At 40.0% G+C, this 25,669-nt stretch overlaps 2 pseudogenes; one reads left to right on the top strand and one right to left on the bottom strand.

Moving 5' to 3' along the window:
* Positions 1-5,394: 5,394 nt before the first annotated feature.
* LOC101698975 (MOB-like protein phocein pseudogene) lies at positions 5,395-6,212 on the bottom strand (annotated as a pseudogene).
* Positions 6,213-16,287: 10,075 nt separating this feature from the next.
* Positions 16,288-16,957, top strand: LOC101708076 (membrane-spanning 4-domains subfamily A member 13 pseudogene; annotated as a pseudogene).
* Positions 16,958-25,669: the final 8,712 nt, after the last annotated feature.

A 25,669-nucleotide genomic window follows, 5' to 3' on the forward strand; every position in this document is an offset into this window, starting at 1 on the left:
CAAATAGCAGCTAATTGCCTTTTTGTTTCTGAACAGAAAAGAGGAGGCTTTTAAGTAAACAATCTATAAGATCACAGGATGAGAAGAACCATCTCTTACTCAGAAACTACTCACACTGAGTAAGACACAGCCCCTAGGTTTACTTCAACAATTTGCCAAATAATGAAATTTCCCCCTGTGATCATCAGTCATAAGGACCTTCTAGACATACACACATTTTCCTTAACTTCTTTGCTTTTTTGTTACCAAGGATTGAATTCGGGTCCCTGTGGTTGCAAAGCAGGCGGTAAAACCACTGAGCTATATCCCCGGCCATTTTCCTTAACTTCTAGATGGACTTGTGTTGGTCATCTCCTAGATGCTAAGCACCGTGGGAGATAGGAATTAAGCAGACAGTGACTCAAACCCTATTCCTGCTTTCTGTGAGCTTTCCTGAAAGTCAATAGAGGATCACACGTCTACTCAAATAATTATAACACCAGAAGTAAGTGTTAAATGTAATTAGTAAAAGTAATAATACAGTTGCCTTCAAGTTACACTGTTGTGAGAGCACAAAATAAGGAGAGATTACAGCCTAACTGGGTTGAGATATTAAATCATCATTATGATTTCTATCCTAAATGTTCCCCCAGAGTCCCCTGTGTTGGTCACCAGCCTGTGGCACTACAGGGAGGTGGTGGGACCTCTAAGAAGTGAGGCCTAGAGGGAAAATTTAGCTCATGGGAGTGTTTCCTTGAAAGGGACACTGCAGCCTTGATCCCTTCCTCTCTCTCTCTTTGCTTCCTGCTCACATAAGGGGAAGCTTTGGTCCTGTTGTGATGTTCTGCCTTGTGATAGTCCCCAAATCAAGAGAGGCATAATTATGGACTGAAACCACCGAAACTGTGAGCCAAAATAAGTCTCTTCTCCTTTTAAGTTGTTTATTCAGGTATTTTGTCACAATGGTAGAAACTTGACTAACATGATTATCCAGGAGGACCACCAAATTGACCAGGATTAGATAAGCAAATTTAATGAGCAAATCACTGCCTCTTACCATTGCCTTTAGCAGTGGTTTCTAAACTTTTTTTTATTTTACAGACCAATAGCAATACAATTTTGAGTAGCAACTCCCAAGTATGTACATTTGTATTTTGTTCTGTGTACACTGATGAATTAGCACATTATATACATCAAACATACACAAAATAGATATGTTGAAAGGATGAACTAAATTTGAAATAAATAATAATGAACATGTTTATTAAATTTTATTCATGACATACAATTTTTTTTCTTAAAAATGCTGTTTAACCAGGGCAAGGTGGCTTCACGAGTTTTGAAAATTGTATTTTTACATTGTTACATTTTTACATTTGAAAATTGTAGTTTTACATTGTGACAACAGCAATTCAAAGTCTGTTTTTCAGTTCACTTTGGTTTGCCATTAGTTTTAGTGGGTGTCATAAGTGAAGAAGACATTTTGCAGACATGATACCGACTTGTGAGATTTATGTGTTATGATAGGAGAGGGCACCTTCATATATCTGCTAATCTTTGGATATTTTCATTTTGATGAGATCAACTTCTTGTCATTGTTTTATGACATGGCTGAGGAAAACTTGGTGTAGACACACAGATGTCAGCTGTGGTCATACTTTGTTTCATTTCATTTGCCTTAGCTGATCTCTCAGCAGAATGGCTTGTATTTTAAAGCCATTTGTGTATTTGATGAGAGTTAGTTTACACAAATTAGACACTGTGACCTACAAATCCACTTAACCTGGTATAAATAAGTGGCCATCAGTTCCAATACACTGGGAGAGCAGGGCGAAGTAGGGTTGCCCACTGAGCTGGCCAGCCCCTGCTCCCCAGAGAAATGTACTCTGCAGTGAGGACCGACCCTCTGATATCTTGACCTAGGGATGCCACCTCTGTCAATCCAGATACTGAGTATTTGTCATTCATATTTCCCTCATTAATAAGATAAAATTTTAAAGGTTCTAATATTTTCTTCTCTTTCCCCAGTGGCGGTGGGAAGGACACTGTGAGATACACTTACACCTTTGGAGATCTTCAAGTTAGACAGTCAGCTGGCCTTCCACAGGAGGGAAGGGGACAGGATGAGGGGCTAGATACCTCTGAGGGAGCCCTGAAATAACACGTTTTCCCTGGCAAATAAAATCTCAGCCATCTACAAAGCCAGATAACTATCCTGTTACAACTATACCATGGGACACTTTGGACAAAATAATCAGATTTACTTTGGCCTATTCCCCAAGTCTCTCTGAGTGCTCTTAAACCTGTATTGGTAGATCCACGAGATTGACGGATTAGAGCCCTCTCCCTCGAACAGGGCCAGAGTGTAACACAGTACACAAGGCTTCTGTTTGTGAATCATAAGCCTTAGGAGCTTGATAAACAGTTTTAATACTATATGCCAAATATCTGTGTGTAGATGTGTCTAAACAGATGGCCCACGTTGTTCTTTCTTACTTCTCAGACTCAAAATGAAACACTGCCCTCTCTAGGATTTCACTTACTTCAAAGACAGCCCAAGGCTCGGTCTGTGGGCTTCACTAATGCAGCCTCCTTCTCCTTCCAAAGCCAGATGCCACTGCATTTTGCTATTTAATCCATGTCCTTGGCCAGGCCCTTCCAGTCTGACTGTACCTGTAGCTCATGTAGTAAGATCTCATGTCCTTGAATTTCTATCAGTCTGAGAACATTTTGTGTGATACTGAAACCCCCCCATTTATCTCTGAATTTAGTTAGATTTGTTGTTTGGCAGCTTCCAAATAGGCATAACACCTAAATCCATGATTATCAACTTTTTTACGGTCACCAGCTCTTTTGAGGATCTGTGCAGTTGTTTATTTGGAAAAATAAATGCTCAAATACATAGATTATGCATACAGTTTCAAAGACAGGATAGTTTATATCTCTTCTGAAGTTCATCTTAAACTAAGACCTTTAAAAAAAACCCTAAATTTACTGAGTTGCTGTCCTATAAACATAACAGAATTGCTTCATTTTAGTTTTTATTCTTATTGCTTTTTTCCTTTCTCTTTTCAATGCATCAACTTTGAACAGTTATAAAATGTTTATGGTATGTCTATATATATTGCCTAGAACAGTTAAGGACTGTTCATTATGGCATAATGTTTACCATGAAAGACAAAGTTACAAAAAACTCTGTTTTGTAATTTGATTGTCACTGAAGCCTGTACATAGGCTGCTAATTGTTTATCCAAAATCAATTTCTTCTCTTCTTCCTTACCAGGAGAACCCTAATTTTGTTGGAGATGGCAGTGTGTGGGGTGGAAAAATCTACACTTCCTAGCCTCTCATTTGGACAGAGATGGCTATGTGGTTAGATTGTTGCCAATGCAAATTTAAAGAGGTCCTTGAAAGGGAATGACTCCCAGCTACTTGGGAGGCTGATGAAGGAGGATTGTGCGTTTGAGGCCAGCATGGGCAACATAGCAAGATCCTGTCCGAAGCAAAAGACTGGCTGGCTCTCCTGTGACCATCTTGTAGTCATGAGGCAACCTTGAGAATAGAAGCCATGTATGCAGATGATAAAAAAAAAGAGTTGGAAAAAGAGTGGGAAACTAATAACCTTGAAGCCTTTAGCTAGCCCTGGACCTCCTTCCTCCGGACTTCGGTGTTCAAGTTACATGAGGGAAAAAGACATCTCAGGGCTGATCAAATAAATAAATGTGTATGCATACATACATCCATGCAACTAGACACATTTCTTAACTAATACAAATTTCCTATATATATTCTGTTTAAAAAACTATGAACTGTAAATAGCAAATCCTCCATCATTAAGAAACTGCTTATTTTTGCAAATTCAATAGAGTCATTTGAAAATGAGCTTTTAAACAGCTTGATTTGTATGGCATCATTAAGAAGTACATATTCATGTATAACAGCGTTGGCAGTCCTATGGCACGTGTGCTGCAGTGGGCTGTTTGTTATCATTGAAAACTCTAAAAGGTTCACCACCACTGGCTTAACTTCCAGATAATACATTCTTGCAAAACTTCCACCTGGAAGTATTAACATTCCTTAATTTCTCCTCACATTTCCTGTCCCCAAAACCTGCCTTCCAGGAGTAATCTTGCATCAATTGTCTGTTGCTGACAGAACAAATTACCCCAGACTTAGTGGCTTCAACACTCGCCAAATTTACTGTCTTACAGACCTGGAGGTCAGAATCTGAAATGGCTGTCAGTGGACTTGAATCCAGGTGTTGGATGAGAAAAGCTCCACTCTGAAGCTCCTTGCCTTCCCAGCTTCCGAAGCTGCTATCTTCCGTGGCAGGAGCTCCCTTCCAGCCTCAAAGCCAACAGTAGCGATTGTCTTTCTCACACTACATCACTCTGAAACAGAGCTTTCTGTCTCCCTCTTTCACTTACAAGACCCTTTGGGATTCCATAGGGCCCACCTGGTATGTGAGTCAGCTTTTCATCACATGAACATAAATCCACTTTCAACAAGAAAGATTTAGTTTACCTTCCAGTTTCGGAGGTTGCAGTCATTAGTTAGGCTCCATTGCTTTAGCCTGTGACAGGGCGGCACAGCACAGCACGGTAGAAGGAAAGCTGTTCACCTCACGGCATCCAGGAAGGAGAGAAGATGAGAAAGAGCCACAGAAGGAGGAGTTAGGGACCAGATATAGTCCCCCAAGTCACACCCCCATGGTCTGCTCCCCTCAACTTGGCCCTACCTCCTAATCGCCCAGTTGCTATGGACTCGTCAATGAATTAATCCACTGATGAAGTTAATGCCTCCATGGTCTGATCACTTCCTAAAAGCCCATTAGCTGTCCTTAGGGGACATTTTAGATCCAAATCATAATACGTGGATACTCCAGGTTAATCATCCAACCTCAAGATTCTTAGTTTACTCATGCCTGCCAAGTTCTTTTTTACCACATACGGAAATTTATTGAAGGTTCCAGGGATGAAGGTGTGGACATGTTTGAGTGGCCATTATTTTACCTACCATATCACTATTAAGTTTGATGGGTCTCTATGAATAGTTTTTATTGGGGGGGTACACATAGGGTTGTATTTTTAAATATGTTATCATAATGGGATTTCATATTATTCTCTAGCTTGCTTGTTTTCACTAAACAGTATGTTATGCATACCTTTCCATGTTGGAAAAGATAGACCCAGTAAGGTAATGTTTTTTTACAGATAGATTTATTTCATGAGGATTGTGATCCAATGATTGTTTAGCAGCAATTTTACCAAACTGTAAATTCTTTCATTAACAGGCATTATAAATAGATAATACTAATCTTATTTAAAAACCATGAATGCCACACCGGTGATTATACAGCTCATGAATAACTTAAGTATTTCCCATTTAAAAGGTAACGCACAGCATACAAACCTTACCCTAAACAAAGAAGCTGGACTGTGGATACATGATTGATGTGTTTAAAATGATGTATGTACAGTACATAATTAACGTTAATTACATGAGCTGTGCATCTCTCCTATTCCCTTCATGCTTCACTCTCCCCGGAAACTGAATTCTGAACTTCCTCTTCTAAAATTGGTACAATCAAGTTATCCTTGGACATCAAATTATATTTCATCACAAATTTAGTAAACCGATGACATAAAAATGTTTCATTTTCATATTCATCAAATATCTGCCGGTGGTGGAAATAAGCATGTGAAAATATTCTGTAAATCCTACGATACACGGATCCTAGTTTTGCTACAGATGATTCTTTTATGCTAACCCTGCTGGGAAAATATTTATTGCTATTGAGAAGGCAGGCAGCACCGTCCAGCGTGTGTCTGGTGTAGTCTAGGGCGGGGCACTCTTTAGGCGTTTTATGAGCAGCACAAAGAAAAATCTATTGTTCAGTTGCTGTCATCTGAGTGCAAGTACCTGGATGGCATTCGCTCTGAAGTTTAACAGCAAGTCCATTTAGTTCAAGGCAGAATTGCCTTAAGTGTTCATACTTCCACACACCTTCGTCTTGGCCTTCAGGTGGTTCAAGGATTTTGTCAGTATTGGAGCAATCTGCCCTTATGTTCTGTTGAATATACTGCTGAACAGCAAGTGTACTGTCCATTTCATCAAACGATTCATCAGGCCAGTTACAGAAATCCTGCGCCTTGGTGCCCCGCCTGTTCCGCCTCAACACTGCCGTCCCCTCCGCCAGGACCACAGTGCCAGAGTCGGAGCGCCCGGCATCGGTATCCGGATGTCGGGGACGCCGCTCAAGGTAATGTTTTAAATGAAGGGTTCCTTTTGAAATTTTGAAGACAAGTGGGGTTTTTTTTCCCCTGTTAGAAACCTAAGAGAAAATGAGTCAAGGAATCCTGCTTAAGGCTAAGCAAAGTGGAAAACGAAAGTGAGAACTTCAAGAGAAACAGTCTCACCTATTTGCATACATCAGGTGAGTGTGGTATTTTAGGAAGCAGCTAATATCCAATTGCTTTAAGTGGAGCCGGGGATTCAGCTCAGTGGCACCGCACCTGCCTCGCAAGCGCGAGGTCCTGAGTTCGATCCCCAGTATAAAGAACAAAATAAAGCAAACCAATTGCATTCAACAAGGTTCTCTGGAAAACACCGGGGGCTCTATGTTGTAAGCATCTGTGGTTACTCTGCTGCTTATTATGTATTCCTCTTCCCGACAGTATCTGATTTTCCTGGAAAAATTTCTATTTCCCAGTGGAAAAATTCGGGGGGGGGATTAAAATAGGGGATCTGCTCATCTCCGAGGTCATTGACCCAATCTGTGCCAATCAAATATTTCCTCTTTTTAAAGTCTAAATTTTGGACAAAATGACAATTTACACTGAAAATGGTGGAAGTTGGTACATCTTTCTAATGGTCCTAAAAAGATTAAAGACAGTGAGAGAGAGTACTCAGTGACATCTAAAACAAAAAATTTAAAATCAACCTTGAAATGAGTCTCCAGAATTACATAAAAAATAATTTTAAGAACTGTCAGTCCTGTACTGCTATAGACAGGAGCTAGTTGCTAAGATCTTTGTTTTTACAATTGGGGTAAAAAATCAGTGTAGACCTAAGAATTGTTTAGGCACTCTTGAGAATATTGAAATCATTTCAGCCTTGGTCACAAAAGCTATAGTGACATTATAATTTAGGAAGTCATGCTTGCCACTGTACCTGAGCTGGATTTCCCCCCTCCCCCAGTACTTTGGAACCAGCCCAGCAGCTTTTGAATTTTAGTCAATATTTGACCAGGGACAAGGGAGAGGGCAAGGGAGAGAGCAAGGGGCAGGGATGGGGGAAAAGTAACAGGCAAAATAATCCCAGTAAGGTGCCATTTATTCCTTATAAATCAATTGAGACATCAAAAAGGAAAAGCAGTCAAATGCATTGCCTACTTAAGCAGCTGATTTTATAACTATTCAGTGAAACAACAACAACAAAAGAAATGCAGTACATTAATCAGACCTCTTGGTTATAGACAGCAGATACTCAAGTTGACATACTTTGAGCATGAAAGCAGAGTAATGGGAAAGACACTCTGGAGGATCTTGTAGAAAGAGGGCAATGACTAAGCTCCAGAAGGCAGTAGGGGAGAAGCAGAGTTGGGCAGTGAGCATCTCAAGTACTAGAACTGAGGACTTAACACTTTGTAATTCAGCTTCACTTGTTCATGCTATCTTTCTCCGTGTGAATGAGTAACAACAAATCTCAGGCATCATCATTAGAAAAAAAAGAGCTCTCTCTGTTCACCTAGCTCTATTTCAAAATCCGGGAGTAGACCTTTAATTGGTGCAGCTTTAATAGCCTCTTGGGACAATCAAAACAGACAGTGTATGATTTGTGTGTATTATTCACATCCCTGTGTCTATGACAGGAACAGAGGAGTCAGGGGTCTATACTTAGAACTCTGCACTAGCATCACCTAATCAAAATGGAGAATGACCAGGGCCTTCCAGAAAGTGGGGAAAATTGTCATCAGAAGTGGAGTAAGCATTAGTAGGTAGACAATAACAGTGTGTGTGGGGGGCAACAAAAACCTATATATTGGGGTAAATACATCATGGAATACATTTGGATGTTTAATAAGCTTGTGAGAGAAAAGAATATGGGTATCATTTGGTTTTATACAATAACATTCCATCAAAAATGAAAACAAATAAAATGGAATTTATTCAACAAACATTTATACAGTTTAAAAGGAGCAAAGCTTGTATATTAGTTACTTTCCATTGCTGGGACAAAATACATGACACCTGAAGCCTAAAGGAGGAAAGGTTTGTTTTGGCTCAGAATTTCAGGTGGTTCAGTCCATGGTTTTCTGACTCCAAGGCAGAAATAGCATGGTGGAAAGGCATAGCAGAGGAGAGCTGCTTAACCCCTACTGGCTAGAAAGGAGAAGCAGGAGACAAGAACAAACATTCCCAGGTCACACCTCTCGTGACTCATGTTCTCTAACTAGGCCTCACCTCCCAATAGCACATTCAGCTATAAAATCATCAATAGATTAATCTACTGAGGAATTTAGCACCTCATAGTCCAATCACCTCCCAAAAGTTCAACCTTGGAACACATGAGATTTGGGGGAAATATTTTAGATCTATACCATTACAGCTTATTTGTTTCTGATTTTTTACTACTCTCTGGCTTTTTCTGGTGTCTACTGATATTTTTCTCTCTGTGAATGTGAAGGCTCTTCTAAATTTGGCCTAGTAACATTACTCCTAGAGGGCTTCCAAATATAGGAAGGAGATAAAGAAAGTACCACAGACTTGCCCTCAGTGTGGATTGCTTTGTAAGCTGCATTCCAAAGACAACACACCACACATTGTTGAAGTTAAAATGTATAAGTGTGTAGAGCCATATTTTGAAAATGTTTAAAATATAATGAAGTTTTGTGTGGGCATGTAAATGTGTGTGCGTGCGTGTGTATGTGTGTGTGTCTGCATGTGAAAAATCTATAAGAAGAAAGATAAAGAGAGGAACAAGTAACCTAGACAGCTCAACAACTTTTAAAGGAAAAAAACATACCTATTAAGTTTGACTCACAACATATATTTTACCTGCATCATGGAAGTGTTGATTTCATTAATCATAGTAGTTGGCCAATGACAGAAATTTTAAAATAATCCCTGGATAGCTGACAGCTCTGCCAACTATTTCTCTATGGTTAATAAAATACTGCACTTCAGATAGCCTTGGTAAATACTACTGAATTTTTTTTGAAGTCCAATTTCTTCATCCTTTATTAACCAGTAAAAATAACTTTTTAAACTATCCACCCTTTTTTTTTTTTTACTATTACAAGTATTATTGAAGCCTACCAACAGATATTGTATTCTTTCCTCTCAAGAAAATTTTAGCAGTATGTGTAGGAAAGAAGAAGTAAGTGTAGAAGTGTAATGAAAACTTTACCATCTTCATTTGGATTCTCCAAACTGCATACCAGATAAGGACTTAACTACAGATATAATGTTCATTTGGTGACTCCAGGAAGCTTCCAGGATGAATGGAGAAGGGGAGATAAGGAAAGGAAAAAAGTAAAAACATGAATAGAAAACAGAAATACATCAATAAGTATGGTATAATTTGCTGAGCTACTGGGGCTCCTATCTGCCTGGGGTCCTCTGAGAAACCATGTGGAATATGTGTCAGAGCTAATCCACTGAGTGATGGGAAAGTTGGAGTCATCTTCTGACTTGAGCTTTACTGGTTAAGGGTTTGTTGGTGTTAGTTACTTTACTGGTTACTGAGACACAATACCTGACACCCATAATTTGAGAAAGGAGAGGTTTATTTTGTCTTTCAGTTTGTAGAGGTTTCAGTACATTGTTGGCTGGCTTCAAGGCAGGGTAGCATGGCAGAGGGGCACAGCAGAGGAGAAATAGCTCATGGCATGGGGGCAGAAAGAAGAGAGAGAGAACGAGACAGAGAGAGAGAGAGAGAGAGATCAAGGGAGGAGGGAGAAAGTTCTACCCTTACGGGCCACACCTCCAGTGATCCTTCTCCCACCAGGCTTCACTTCCCAACATGAATCCACTGATTAATCCACTGATGAGTATCATGTCCCCATGATCCAGTCCCCTCCCCAAAACCTCACCTATGAGTGCTTGAGGCTTTGGGGGGCATCCAGATAGATATGAACCCTAACAGTTGATTTGGAGGCATTCGATCCCTGGCTCCTTCCAGCTGCCCTAACTGATGGTTGAGAAGGGTCTCACCAGAGAAGCAGGGAGCAGGGTACTCAAGGTAGGACACTATCAGTGTGTACAGACATGAGTTGGATACCAAGAGTGGTTTTCGTGATCACTTCTTATTCTCATCACAGCCTCTCAGGCCTAGCTTGATTTTATTATGTTGTTGCTATGTTAAGGTTGCGGTTGGGTGTGCTAGCTACAATCTAAAAACAACCAACCAACCAGAAATGCCAGAATATGTGAAACAAGTCACAGTCCTTGCTGTTGTTGGTCCCAAGGCTATACTCATCATCTCTCTCTTCTTTAAACCATTCTAGATTTTTCCTCATTCTTGGTCAACACATCTATTTGTCTAAGTTTCTTGTTCATGAGCTGATACAAACAAATGCCTTAGGGGCTTTCTCTCATCCTCGGAACTATTTTACTGAAGCAAACAGCATGCTTTCTCCTTTTTAAAAATAAAATATGAATATCATTCTGTCATTAGTGTTTTGAGCCAGAATGGTGTTCTGTAGAGTGCCAAGGTCATCAAGGTCCCTGCAGACTATATTGTGATGAAAGAAAAATGTTAGCACATCCCCAAGATCAACACAATAGCCTTTGGCACTTGATATGAGGTTGTTGCAAAAGCATTTTGGATTTACAAGAGAAAGATGAAAATGGACATTCATGATTAGTATGAGTAGTATCTTCCTAAAGCAACCAGAGTCCTTGCTCTTCATGTGGGTTGGTTTTGCTGCAGTATGGTGGCCTCAGAATGAACAGGTATTTGAGTCAGCATGCTTAGGAAATGTTCACAGTCTCTGCAGGTCAACTCAGAAGTTGGTCAGGGCTGTGGGACGAGCCATCAAGAATGTCTGCTTTAGCATCTTAATCTTACCGAAGATTACCACCTTTCTGAACCCTAGTGAGGTCTCCTTCAGTGTCTGCTGTTCCTTCAGTAATATATCTGAAAAAAATACCAGAAGGAAGTTTCTGTTCAACACTGTGGACTGAACATATGCATTGGTCACAATTCTATCTTGAAGTCTCCCTAAAATGACGGGAAAAGAATAAAAACCAATTTTATAAAATTTGGAAAGATAATGAGAACAGAAGAGGCAACAACAGATAAAAACTAGCAACAAAATGTTGGAAGAGAGAAGGCAGATGGAACAGTGGTAACAAAGTTAACAGAGCAGAAAGAAAGTTTGCATTCTAGTAAAAACTAGGAAAGAGCAAGTGATCCCCACTATAAAGCTCTGGAAGACTCAGAAATTGGAAATACTCACAACTTCTTGCTATAGTTTAGATCTTAAATGTCCCCCCAAAGTCTAGGTACTAAAGGCTTGGCCCTCAGCATGGTGCTATTGAGAGGTGGTGGAACTTTTAAGACTGTGGGGCTAGTGGGAGGCTTTAGTCATTGAGGGCAAGACTTTGAAGGGGATAGTGGGACCCTGAGCCCTTCCTCATTCTCTCTTTTTGCTCCTTGGCCATGAGGTGAGCAGATTGCTCTACCATTTGCTCCCACCACAACACTGCATTGCTCAGGCCTAAAAGTAATGGGCCCAACCAATCAGGGATGGAACCTCTGAAACTGTGAACCTAAATAAACTTCTTTTCATTATATATTGATTATCTCAGTCATTTGTTATAGTGACTGAATGCTGACTAACACATTCCTATAGGAAAACATGCAAAGTGGGGCTGATAAAAGAGACTACAGATGGAAAGTCCCTTTGGGTACCTCTCCTTTGTGCACAAACCAGCTCAAGAGTCAGCAGAAGGGTTAATTCTTGGAAATGGAATCGGTCTTCAGACTCAATGATACTAGGTTTGGTAGAGGACTGGAGTAAGGCCAAAAGAATTGAGTCAAGTCTACATGTCATGTACTGATTAGTGAGACCCCCATCTTCCTTCCTTCACTTGGATGTCAGGGCACTGGCAGGCTGATATATTGTACATTCCCCAGACTAGATTGGAAGAATCCCTTCTGACAACACCGAGTGGTTGGAGAAAAGCCTAAAATATTGAAATCTAGAAGACTACCAGTGAAATGACCAGGTGCCTGATTGCTTGCTCTACAGTAAAGTAGCAATTAACAAGCACTGCAAACGCAAAGAGATTTCCATCAATTGTTTTAGTGCCTCATTCTTAAATACAAAAAAAAGTATCACTAGACGTGACAAAAGTCTCTAACATAAAATGTAGAGATGCAAACAAAGGCAACTAGGAGTAAACAAAGACAACTCAATGAAGAGTACCTTTCAAAGAACTTTTTATTTAATGACCTCAGAAATACAAGATAAAATATTGCAACTATGAAATAAGAAGATGCTGTTACATGAAAGAAACGGTCATTTACAGTCTAAGAAAAATAGTTCTTGGAAAATAAAAACAAGATAATAGAAGTAATTGATTCAATAAAAGGGCTGAAAGATAAGTCTTCAAGAAATTGAGCAAAAAGACAGAGAGATGGAAAAAAGGGAAAGTAAGATAAATTAGAGTGTTAGGGAGACTTATCATTTACTTAGTAGGGCTTTAAGAAAAAGAAAGTGTTAAAATAAAAAGAAGAAATTATCAAAGAGATGGTTAAAGAAAAACCACTTCTCCAGAACTGAAGGATATGAATCTACGGATTGAAGGGCTCACAAGTACAATGAATGAGAGGTCCACTCCTGGCTCAGGTCACTCTCCGATGTTGATGCCCTCATGGAGTTTTTGGCAATGTGATGTCTAAGTACACATGTCCTCTAGAATCCTGGCCCTTAGCTTCTTGACCTCCTTTTCTTCACTTATTTAACCAATTCTCACCATTTCTTCCTGATGACTCTCCACTGCTCAGATCTGAGACCATATCTGTACCAGTAACAGTGTTGATATATGCTTAAAAATCTCAACCTCAAGCTTCCGAATTTCTGACCACAACTGCCAGATTTGTTTTCTTTCGTTTATTCTCTCTAGCATCCCAAAATATTTCAGCTCTTCAGGGACCAAAAAAACAGTTAATCTGATTCTACCACCTTCTGATTGTCCCTACATCCTTACCCAGCTGAGATTTCATGGCCCATCATCCTATACACTCTCCTGCATACACTTTCAACTCTCCCCCTGCTTCTTTCATCAAATTTTCTTTATAAAGACACAATTTTGGTTTCCGACAACTCTCCATCCATCATATTTGCATATTCATGAAGCTTAACTGGGCTAGAGGAAAATTCTAGATGGTCTGACTTTGGATTCAGTATCATTCACTTCCAGGGAGCCTTTTGGACTACACAGCAGTCCCATCACAGTTTGGTAGCCGATTCATTGCCCTATTCTAGTTTCTTCTCCCACTAACCTAAATGACTATTTTGTATCTTCTCCTACAATATCTCTTCTCTTGCTCTCACTAATGTCCTCATCTCCTAATTCACTAAGAAAATAAAAACAGTCTGCAAAGCACATCTGCTCGTTCCCACCATTCCTTTGATATACTCTGCTACAGTATACATACATACTATCCATCCTCTGAGCTAAGGATAAGACCTCTCCTTGCAGTTTTGATTTCATCCTCTTGCTTGCAAATTACAGCAATTGTCCCCTCTTCTCTTCTCTTCTCTTCTCTTCTCTCTTCTCTCTTTCATCAATTTTTTTTCTTTCTCTAGGATCATTTCAGAAACAACTGTGCTGTAATGTGTTCTATGAAAACCTCTTCCTTAGATCTCTCCTCCCCAACACTTAAAGTGTTGTTTGTGTTTACTGTCTCTAGTGCCTCTCCTTCACTTCCTCTTGAACTCACTTGAGTGGTGTTTACTCTTGCAGGCAGAGCTAATCACATTTGCCGAGGACCTCCATGTTGCTAGATCTCAGTCCTTACTTCAGTCACCAGTCATTCACTCTTTTCTGTTGGAAACTCTCCTGATTCTCTTTCTACTTCTCTGGCTACTTCTCCTGAGTCTGCCTTGTGGATTCTTCCTGTTCCTGCACATTAATATATTGATATACCTTCAATCCCTGGCCTCAGATTTCTTCTCTTTTCTATTCACTAACTCCTTTGCTAATCTGATGAATTTTATCGTTATTTTTATGCCCATGACTTCAAAAACTTATATATCTAGCTTAGATCTCTCCTCAACTCCAGACATCTAGCTGCCTACTAAAGATCGATCATACAGGTGTCTAATATGTACATCAAAGTGAGGTGTCCCAAACTAAGCTCCTGCCCTTCCTGTAGACTTCTCCATTTCAGCAATCAACACCTTCCTTTCATTTGTTCAGGGAATGATATTAGTGTCATGTTTGATTTATTTCTTTTTTCATCACACATCATCATATGCCTTACATTCATCAACATCTCCTGTTGGCTATATGTTTAAAATTTAACTAAAAACTGAACACTCTTCAAGAATTTTAAAACCTTTAGCCAGAATACCAATAGCTGGATGCAAGTTTCTTATTGCTTGCCTGTCTTACTGCTGTCACCTCCTAACCGGTCTCCCTGGTCCTACCTTTGGTCCATTGAGACTGTAGTCAGTCTATGTAGCACCATTATGGCCCTTTATAATCCATATAAAAGATACACATAATTTATATCCATATAACTCAGATCATGATGTCTCTCAGATGCCTTCATTACGGCTGTAGCTTACTCAGGATAAAAGCCAGACTTTAAGAAAAGTCTACCAACCCCAATGTTACTTGACTACTGACCACCTCCTGCACACACATCCCCTTCTGTGCAGACTTCCTGGGCCCCCGTTGTTTCTCTAGTAGGCCAGTCCCGCTCTTGCCCCCTCCCCTCAGCTTCTTTGCCCAGGATAACCATAATCTTGAATATTCTTCCTGCAGTGTCCCACTTCTTCACTCCTCCCGTGTCATTTCTTACATATCAAGCAACAAGATAAAATAGCAACACCTATAACAACTGTAGTGGAAGATATTCCCAATCTATAATTCTGTACATATATAGAATATTAATCATGTTTGAAGGTAGAAATGACATTTTACAGCATTAAAGGTCTCAACAAATTTCCTTTCCATTTCTTTTCAGGAAGCTCTTGGAGAATGTGTTCCACCAACATGACCTAATAACTCCAAAAGGAGGAAAGTAGGCATCCAACACCAAAGAGAGGGGATGGGAAGTCCCAGGAGGACAGTGCTAGGAAATCCTGGAACAACAGCTGGGCATTCTGCCTGGGAAGAGCCCACTGGGCACTGAGAGGTTGTCCAGTGCATTTCACCATATCATTTTATAGAATTTGGGGGTGATACACGAGAGCTACTTATAAAACCAATGGGGCTACCATATGTTAAGTGAAGTTAATCAGACACAAGCTTGTACATCATATGGTTTCCCTTACATAAAAAATTTAATAGGAATGAGGAGAGAAAAGAGAAAGACAAAAAGAAAAGTAAGTACTATATCCTAAGTATGTTTCTATTGTCAGTCTCTGGTTGAACTCTGATATGGTATGAGAACTCATGTTGTAAGATTTATACTTCTTTGGATATGTTAAGATCTTTACTGTTGTTGTGAGCATGTTCTATTTTGAAAGAAAAAAGTAAATTCTTAGAATAGGAATAGCTACCTAGATTTAGGGGGAGAGATTAGGAGATGGTGACTAGTAGGTAGAGTACTTTGATCTGGGATGGCAAAAGTAACCTAAGTCTGATTGTGGCAGTGGTTATGCAACTCTGTCAATATGCTAGGGTCTATTGAATCTTACATTTTAAGTTTGTAAATTGTGTGGTATGCAGATTTTTGGATTAGTAAGGTTATTTTATCTAAAAAAATAAAACGCTTGAGGGAGGTTTTCTGTAAGAAGCAAAACAATTGGACAAGAAAAGATAAAACACAATCATAATATTCTACATATCTCAGTTGTGAACATCGTCTTCAAGTCATAAGAATGGCTTAAATCAAAATTGTGTTAACTATACGGGGAATCCTCTAAGTGTAAGATTGGGGTACAAAAATAGATTCAGTTTGCAGTGGGGAGAGAGTAGAAAGAGCCTTAATTTCGGATTGGAAAACTAAAAAATTATGTTTAAAAATTAAAATAAAACAATAAAGTCTGGTTATTTAAGAATACGGAGATAAAGTGATAGCTGAAAGTTTTGAAAATGGTTCTCAGGGCTTCGCCACCTCTGTGATGCCACTCGGCGGGGTGCGGGCACCCAGCGCTGAGGGCCACCCCAGGCAGGACTTGCCTCTTCAGCCTGGGCCCTGAAGTTTGATAATGAAGATATCGCCAAAGGTTAGAAACAAAATCACCTAGAGGAAGTGCTGGTAGTATGGCGTGTGGAAGTGCACAAATCTCTAGAGCAGACAGCTTTATTTTAGGGACTATCCAGATTATGCTTGGCATCTTTAATGTTTTAATGTGGTATTTCCTGTTGGTTTTATATATGGGACAAATTAAAGGAGTCTTTGGGAAATACGAACCTTTAACGTACAAAACAGGATGCACACTGTGGGGAGGTTTTTTTAAATCATATCAGGAGCTTGCATAATAAATGCAACAAAGAATCTAACTCGAAGCATGATTGTGTCTTCTTCAGGCCTGGATATCTTATGCATAATTACTGGGTTGATTGCAATAGTTCTGACAGTGGTGGAGTTGTCTAAATTTAAAACTGTGTCATATAAGAATCATGGACAAGCGAAACTGGGGAGGGAAGTTTCGCATGTGTTACTGATCGTCTACCACCTGGAAGTTTCCATTGACCTTACGCATGCGAACTTCATGTGTGGCAGTTTGAGACAAAGACATGGCAGTGTTTCCGTGCCTGCTACAGAGGAGGCTGAAAGTGCTTTGTGAAAACCTTAGAAATGAGAGATTTTTTGCTGATGCTGATACCTGATGTGGGTGCTATGATATTTTGGTATAACAAAGCTGCTGCAAAACCTGAAGATTTTATGCAAAAGAAAATGTAAAACAAGATGAATTTTTCTCAACATTCAAGAAATTTCTATATGCACTTTTCTAGGCTCCAAGGGGAAACCTTTTTCTACCTAAGGTTGTGATTATTACAAGGAAGAATTTGTTATCGAGATAGTATGAATAGCTGTCAACATCCCACAAACTTTTATAAAGCACTCTAAAACACACTTTTTCTCTAGAGTGCAGGCTATAAAGACTTCAAGTGTGATGTTGTGTAACTCACAAGAAAATATTGTTTCCTTATGAGTAAAAATCATATTTCATATTCTAAGTTTGTCAGCGGAACTAGCTTTTCCCTTAACAAAGTATGACAAAGGCCGCCAATTCAGAGTCCCTCATTGTTCCTTGACTTCCACCTCTCCTTATTCAAGTTCCTTTCTGCCCTCCCCGCAAAAGAAAATGGCTCTCTTCAGGATCAGAAATAAAGATGGAGAAGGGAGTTTTTTTTTTAATTAAAGTATTTGTAATAATTGACTATCAGTAAAAACTAAGTTCATTAGTAATGGTTCTCTAGAGGAACAGAATCAATAGAAATATATGTGGAATTATGCAAGGGGATTTATTAGGGTAGACTTACAGAATCAGAGGTGGGAGAATCCAAACTGGCTGTCTGTGGACTGGAGAGCTAAGCTACTAGACACGGAAACCATCGAAGAAGAGTGATCAAGGGTACAGGACCATGCAAGATCGAAGGCCTGGAAGCTCCCTGGAGACTCGCTGGTGTAAGTGCGCATTAAAAGGCTGAAGAAATTAGCAACTGAATTCCAAGGGCAATGGCAGCTCAAGAAGACTGGAACTCTTAAAAAACGGGTAAACTTTCTTCTTTTTCCCCTTTTGATTCCATCAGGGCTACAAGCCTATTGGTTAGTGCCATTACCACCAAAGAGGGTCCTTCCCTCTCTGTTTGTGGACCTACATGTCAGTCATCTCCACAGACACAGCCAGAACTGTCCTTTACAAATCTACTAGGCATTCTTGTTTTGTTTTGTTTTTGGTACCGGGGATCGAACTCGGGACCTTGTGCTTCCGAGGCAGGCGCCAGAACCACTGAGCTAAATCCCCAGCCCTACTAGGCATTCTTAAGGTAGCAGGATTAACAGTCACACTGAATACATGGTTTTCTTTGCTGATATTAAAAAATAAGACATAAAAGAAAAAATATAAAAATAAATTCTCCAAATCACAACAGAAGAGAAAATAAATCATGAATCACTAAATGTAACTGATATGTAAATGATGTAATTACTCATAGAAGTAAAACAGCGGAAATTATCTACAATATGCTATCACCGTGTAGACATCTAGCAACATGGTCTGCTCACGTTTCTCCTTTTTTATCCGAAGAAAATATGTCTTGCTATAGTTTAAATATATCCCTCAAAATTTATTTTTTGGAAATTCAATCCCCAAATTCATATGTCAGGAATATTTGAAGGTGGGATCTCTGGGGGGTAATTAAGATTAGACAAGGTCATGAGGATGGGGCTCTCATCATGATATTAGTGGTCTTATGGGAAGAGGAAGAGAGATACAAACCAGCTGCCTTACCTTGCGGTGCCCTCTGCCCCGTTATGATGCAACAAGAAAGCCCTCACCAAATGCCACACAGATGCTGGTGCCCTGCTGTTGGACTTCTATCTGCTACACCTGTGAACCAAATTTCTATAGCAACAGAAAACAGACTAAGTCACATCCCCTTTGTTTTAAGGAGCTGTTCCTTTGCTTTTGGGTTTATCTGCACAAGTATTGCATTTCATGCATAGAGATACAATTAGATCAGGCCAATCTGAGCCCTCTCATACCAGGTTCTGAATGGAGAAGAGACAAGGGGCTCTGGCAATGCAATCCCAGAGTGGCCAACAGGTATGTCTTCTTCCAAGTGAAGAATATGGCCTGCAGTAGAAGAAAGAGGAGAGAAATGGAAAGTGAACTCTGGGCTGTGGAAAATGTGAGCTGGGCATGCACACTCAGACTCCAGGGAATCAGGGGGGATGACTGTGGAGCCCATGCTCCAAGGGCAAAGGGCTCCTGTGCCCAGTGGATGAATGTGCCCAGGGGAGGCCTCAATCTTAGTACACCTTACATGTTTTAGGAAAAGCAAGATGTTCAAAATCTGTTCTACAATGTATAACTTTCTAAATGTTGATAACAATTTAATAAATGAAGGCATGACATGAGCCAAATATAGCATGTCTAATGGCTGACTCTGGGCAGCATGCCTTCAGTGACAGACACGCTGTAAGCCCCCAAACATGTGACTCTTCATGAGAAGGAGACAGGGAGCAGATGGCTTGTATAGAAGAATAGTGAAGAATTTGGAGAGCAACATGTCGGCCTTGAGTCCTGTTAACGGGTTATTCAAGAGAAATGCGTGCAGAGAAATATTTTAGAAAGATATATTTGGTAGCTGAGTGAAGGATGAGTCAGACATGGGAAAGACTAGAATACTGTTTTATTTAAAGATATGATTTTAAAGGATTGGTACTTTTGTGTGTGTGGGTTTTTTTTAACTGTAAAATGAGGTCAAAGTTAGTTTCATGTAAAACTGTAAGATTTTCCTTCTATGATCCTAAGGCAGGACTGATCTCTTTGTCACCTCCTGAGTGAGTAATGTAGGATCACTTGACAAGCAATTAAGTACCAGATAGAAGGAAAGGCCTGCATTGTATAGGAGTCCTCCCTTATTCTTGAGGGCTATGTTCCAGGACCCTCAGGGGAGGCCCCAAACTGTAGATAGTACCAAACCTTGATATACCATATATAACATGCTTTTTTCCCTTTACATACATAAAGCTTAATTTATAAATTAGGCACAGCAAGAGATTAACAATAGCAAATAATAATAAAGCCTAATAAAAATAACAACCTACTGTTAATAAAAGTTATTTAACACTTATGAATTGTTTATTTTTAGAATTTCCCATTTAATATTTTCAGATTGCTGTTGTCTGGGAGTAACTGAAACCATAGACAGCAAAACCACAGATAAAGAGGAACTACCATACAACTGTTAAGAGTGGAGACTAATGAAATTCTCCATACTGAGGTTTGAATTCAGGGCCTTCACATTGAGCTACACTCTCAACTCCCTTTTATTTTTTATTTTGAGACATGGTCTTGCTAGTTGCCCGGGTTGGTCTCAAACTTGTAATCCTCCCACCTCAGCCTCCCAGAGTACTGGGATTACAGGTGTGTACCACCACACCAGCCTGGGTGTCTGAATATTTCTAAGGTCTCCCTAAATAGAGTGTCCTTTTTCAGCTCTGTCCCCCTCCATTACAAGCTATATGATCCTCTTCCAAGAAAAGCTGTGGCAGCTGTGGAGTTGAGCCATTTGAATCTCCCCTTCAAAGAAAATCTGCCAGGAGTTGAAGTAGCTGACAGCCTCCAGCTGCAATAGCTTTGGAATCTCCTATGGGTTGTGTCATACTGTCCACAGGCAGCTCCCAGCCAATAACTGGACGTGGCAGAGCTGGCCATTTTGCCCAATATGGAATTCTTCTAATAGATGATGTTTACTTCTGGTTCCTCATTGGGCTCAGATTTTCTTAGGTGCTTTGCAGTTTGAGCTTCTTTTTTCCCAGCCCTTCCTTCTTTTCATTTCCTTTCACAAATATCAGAGCTACATCATAAACTTTAGGTTTGTCCTGCCTGCTCTTCCTGTTCCTTGCCCTTTACCTTCCACAGATGTGTTGCCCACTAAATCTTCTGCACTTCTATTCTATCCTGATATCTATTTCCCAGAGGACTGGACTGTTACAGTTGGAACCAGCATTACTCCACAAAGGTGGGTAGACAGGGAGGTTTGGGTCTGGTTACTCACTGGCTAACAAGGAAGAGTCTAAGTTGAATGGAGAGTGGAGCATGGATAATCTTTGGCACAAGGTTGTAGGCTATTTGGTATTTTGCTGTGCCCTGGAAAATCAGCCTTGAAAAGTTATGAGGGGAACAATGCATACAAGGCAATGGTTTCAGAGGGATTTTCCTAAGTTGTTTTATGACTTGCTGAGGAATTATGAAAAACCACTTCTAAATACTATGTATAAAACACAAAAAATCATTTTTAAAAATGGGAAGGATAGTTGAATACATCCTCAAAAAAGAAATACATGTGACAAATAGGCACATAGAAAGATACTCAGTATGATGAATTGCTACACCTCCAGACCTATTATTATGCATATAATGGCTAAAATTAACAGCGCAGATAGCACAAAATCCTGACAAAGATATGTAACAACTGTAACTCTCATAGATTGCTAGTGAGGATGCAAAATGATACTGCTACTTTGTTAAACAGTTTGCCAATTTTTAATAAATTTAAACATACATTATCATATAACCCAACAATTTCACTCCAAGCTCTTTACCCAGGAGAAATGAAAACATAACTTTTCATAAAGACCTGCCTGTGAAAGTTTGTAGCAATTTTATTCATAATCCCTAAAAACTGGAAGAAATCAAATGTCTAATGGGGAATGCATAAGCAAGTTATGAGTTATCCATACAATGGAATACTGTTAACAATAAAAAAGAATGAACTACTGATATATGCAACAATATGAATGAATTGTGAATGCATTAAAGAGAAAAAGTCCAGATGAAAAAGACCTTATTTATGATTCCATTTATTTGATACTTTTTAAAAGTCGCAGAGACGGAAATCAGATTGGTCATTACCCAGGGTTCCAGGGGGAGGGAAAGATTGATTATCAAGAGACATCACGAAGGAATTTTTCAGGGTGAGGGTTATGTTCTACATATCAATTGTTGTGGTTGTTACCCTAATGTATATAATCAAAATATATATATTATCAAACTGATCAAACTGTACATATAAATTTTGCTAAGAATAAATTTTACCTCAATGAATCTCAATGAAAAATAAAAAGCAACTAACTAATGATTACCAAAGGCCCTTGTTGGTAGCAGCTCTTATCTTCAGCAGTGGAAAGTAGACACAGGTAGAGTAGACACTCAGTACTTAATAGAGAAACACAAATATCAAGATGATTGAATGGTAGGCAAGGCAGTTCTTTAGGCTAAGGTTAGGGTCTGGTTGAGAAATCATTAACTAGGGATCTGTGGGTGGATGTCCTGAATACTGTGGCTATGTGAACTCCTTAGGCCCTCCCAGCTTGAGAAGTGTCCCCTACCCCATCCATGTCAAGGGCTCTGCCAAGACAAGAGGACACTGAGAGTCCTCTTTCCTTCAATACAAAGATACCACCTCTTCTCCAGTTGCATAAATAGGATTAAATCCCAGCACCTCTGCTGAGGAATTTCTGGATCTGATAAAGGAAAAAAAGCTTATGTCCCAAAGAAAGTGGGAAAATTAGCCAGCATAGAATGGCAGAGACCAGGTGAGTGCTCCAGGGATTTAAGGTTGAGGGTGTTTCATCAAAGAAGCCAGAATAAACTAAAGTTCATAGCTTTGAAACACTATCTTGGGACATTGGATTTAAGACCCTGGCGAGGACCTTAGGAGGTGAAGCAAATTTATGTCTGGGCAGCTCTGAGAAACATAGAGAAAGCTGTAACCCTATCAGAAAGCATATACCACAGAAGAGGAATTAAAAAAGCAAATAGACAAAGTGACTTTGTTAGCTGGTGCTAGCCTGACTTTATCAGAGACCTCTGCAGTAGGTTCTGATTGCCTACTCGGTGTTATGGCTCAAGACTGAGGGAGAAAAAAAGTCTCTAAAAGACAGATCTAAAGAGACAGAGAAACTGGGGAGCCAGGATGACCAATGCTGCTTAATCAGCAAAGGTGCTGGTCCGTCCAAGCCACTTATTGGGGTAAAGGTGAGCTACATGCAGGGGCGGGACTATGTGAAAGGACGTGCAATTGTGCAGTTTCTATGGAAGCTAAGGGAAGCAAGGCTCATAAAGGACAAGACAAAGCATTCTCAAATTAGGAACAGAATAGACAAAATGTATAGTTGTAGTTAGAACATTATCCTAGTTAAGAAGGTTTTAGTTGTGGTGATGGAATTTAGGTGTGAATGACTCTGATCTTGGCACATAGGCTTTGGTCAGACTCACTTCAATAAACAAGCCAATTGTGGGGTTAACTCTTTACAGCCTGCACTGCTTACAGTCTGCTTTGGCCATAATCAATATAGCGGTCCCCTGCATGCCTTTTTCATTGGCAACCCCAGAACTTACACAAATGGTACCTGAATGCAGTGGCTATGGAACCAGAGGCAAAAGCTACCTGTGGGTCCAACAAGCATGAATTTCCATGGCCTAGCTACTGTGGCTCTGAATGCCCAAGCTTTTAGGAACACATATCAACACTGAGCATGCAATATGGCACTATCTTGAAGAAACCAAATGGCCATTTGGTGGGAAGTGTCTTTTCCATCTTTGAAGGGCCAGGGATTTATTCTCATCAGAATAGACAGCTATTCCAGTATAAATTTGCATTTCTTGCCCACAGAACCTCAGGCTATAGCTCTCTTTGGGAACTTATGGAATGTTTGATCCACAGGTGTAGAATACCACACAACATAGCTTCTCAGAGGAAACACTTTTCACACTAAAGGAAGCCCATCACTTCATATGAGGCCAAATCATATAATTCCCACCACACCATCCAGTGGCAGACAGCCACAAAAGGCACTGAAACAGGTTTCTATGGCTCAGTTTTGTTGCCAGCATAGATCTATCCTTGGTAAGATGGGCATTAGCCTCCAGGTGTGGAATGTGCCTTGAATCAGAGACCTGTCTATGGAGCTGTGGACCTAATAGGAAGAATATGTGGATTCAGGAGCAAAGGGGAGGAAAAAAGAGTACTTCTAGTTTTACCATCACTTCCTACCATATTTTCATTCTTTCTAATGACTTAAAGGGGGCATTTTGCTTCCTGGATGCACAACTGTGGGTTCTGGCCCTCACAGAGGGTATACTCTTGCTTGGAGGCATAGCCAGGGCTCCACTGAAAACAAGGTAAGGCAGCTCCCAGGGAACTTTGAGATTTTGTATTCAGAGACCAGAAAGGGAAAAGTCACTATCTTGCCTTGAGTAATTAATGCTGACCAACAAGAAGAGGTAAGAGCATTTTCACCCAATGGGCATAGGTGAGGTATATGTGTGGAACTCAGGTGATCTGCTTGGGTGCTACTTAGTACTCCCTTCCCAATTGCACTGGATAGGACCCTTGACCAGAGAAAGTATGACTAGTACAGCTCTGCCTGTGTAGTAATATGGTCTGGATCATATCACCTAGTAAGTCTCTGGAACTTGCTGTGGCAATAGCTAAGGATGAAGGGCACTTAGAATGGACATTTGGTGGGGGAGAGATTGAGTGCCAGTTGCAACCCCAGAACCACCTGCAGTGAAGGGGACTGTGGTTCAATTCCTTCTGAGTTTCTCCTCAAAAGCAAAGGTCTCAGGAACTGTGGAGGAGCAGCTCTGTGACCATGCATGGAGAAGTGAATCACATTAGGTGAACTGCTGTGATCACAGATTTGTGCTGCTAAACCTCCCTTCAAGACAGATCCTGTTTCAAGGAGGATAAAGGGCTGCAAAACCTAGGAGATCCTATGTGATGCTCATATTCACCAAGATCATACTCTACTAAATGATTAAGAATGGGAGCAACACTGAGCCTGGCCATTGCTGTCCAATCCAGTATTCTTTGGCAGGCAGTCTGTGCCCTGTGATTTTCCTCTGAGTTGACTGAGACTCTCAAAGAGCTGCACTATGATGAAATATCTTTTTACAATCCTCTTTCCTTTCATAGGTATCATGTCAGACTCACAGGCAAAGGCCCTCCCTGCCTCCTCCTCCTCCTGCTCCATCCAGTATCTTTTGAAGCACTTTCTGCAACAAACATATCTCTTGAATTTCTAATTCTAGGTTGACCCCTGCTTCTCAGAGGGAAAACTGTACTGACAACTACCTTTCCTATGCCTCTCCCACTGGGAGCCAGTTTCCCTGCAGGAATTCTCACAGAAAACTGACCTCTCCTCCAGTGATGGTTCAGCCTGTGCTACTAAAATTACAACAAAACATTAATATTTCTCCACATTTTAATGCACAGTTCACCTAAATTATTATAACTGGGGAAAGAGTCCATTTACAGAAGTGTGACAATTTCTCTTATAGCAAACCGCTGTGCTGTCATACAATGTGAGTGTACACCTGGTGTACCTGCCCAAGAAATTTCCCAAAGATCTCCAGCAAACAGGTTTTAATCTATTCCTTCAGGTCTCAGAAGTTTTGCTAATTTCTACAACTCCTTATTTTCAAATATACAGGTCAACTTTTTGACTCCATAGCATGTTAGGAAAATTTACAATTTCTATTAATTGAATACAAAATTACAGGTATAAAAAATATAACCTAATAGCTTTCAAGAGATTTGCATCATGATGCTTAAATAATTTCAAGTGCTATAATTTCACCCTTAACCAGATTTTATGCAAATACAGAGTCTGGTCTGTGCCTTATATTTTCTTTCTTTTTTTAAATTCTTTTATTAGTACATTTTAGGTATACAATACATTTACATTTCTCATTGGGAACTTGTACCTTTACATGATGCATTTTGGTTCTTATTTTTACCCCATTCCCAGCCCTCCC

Source organism: Heterocephalus glaber, unplaced genomic scaffold, assembly GCF_053883595.1.
Source record: "Heterocephalus glaber isolate CG9 unplaced genomic scaffold, H.glaber_assembly_v1.0 deba00001587, whole genome shotgun sequence".
NCBI lineage: Eukaryota > Metazoa > Chordata > Mammalia > Rodentia > Bathyergidae > Heterocephalus > Heterocephalus glaber.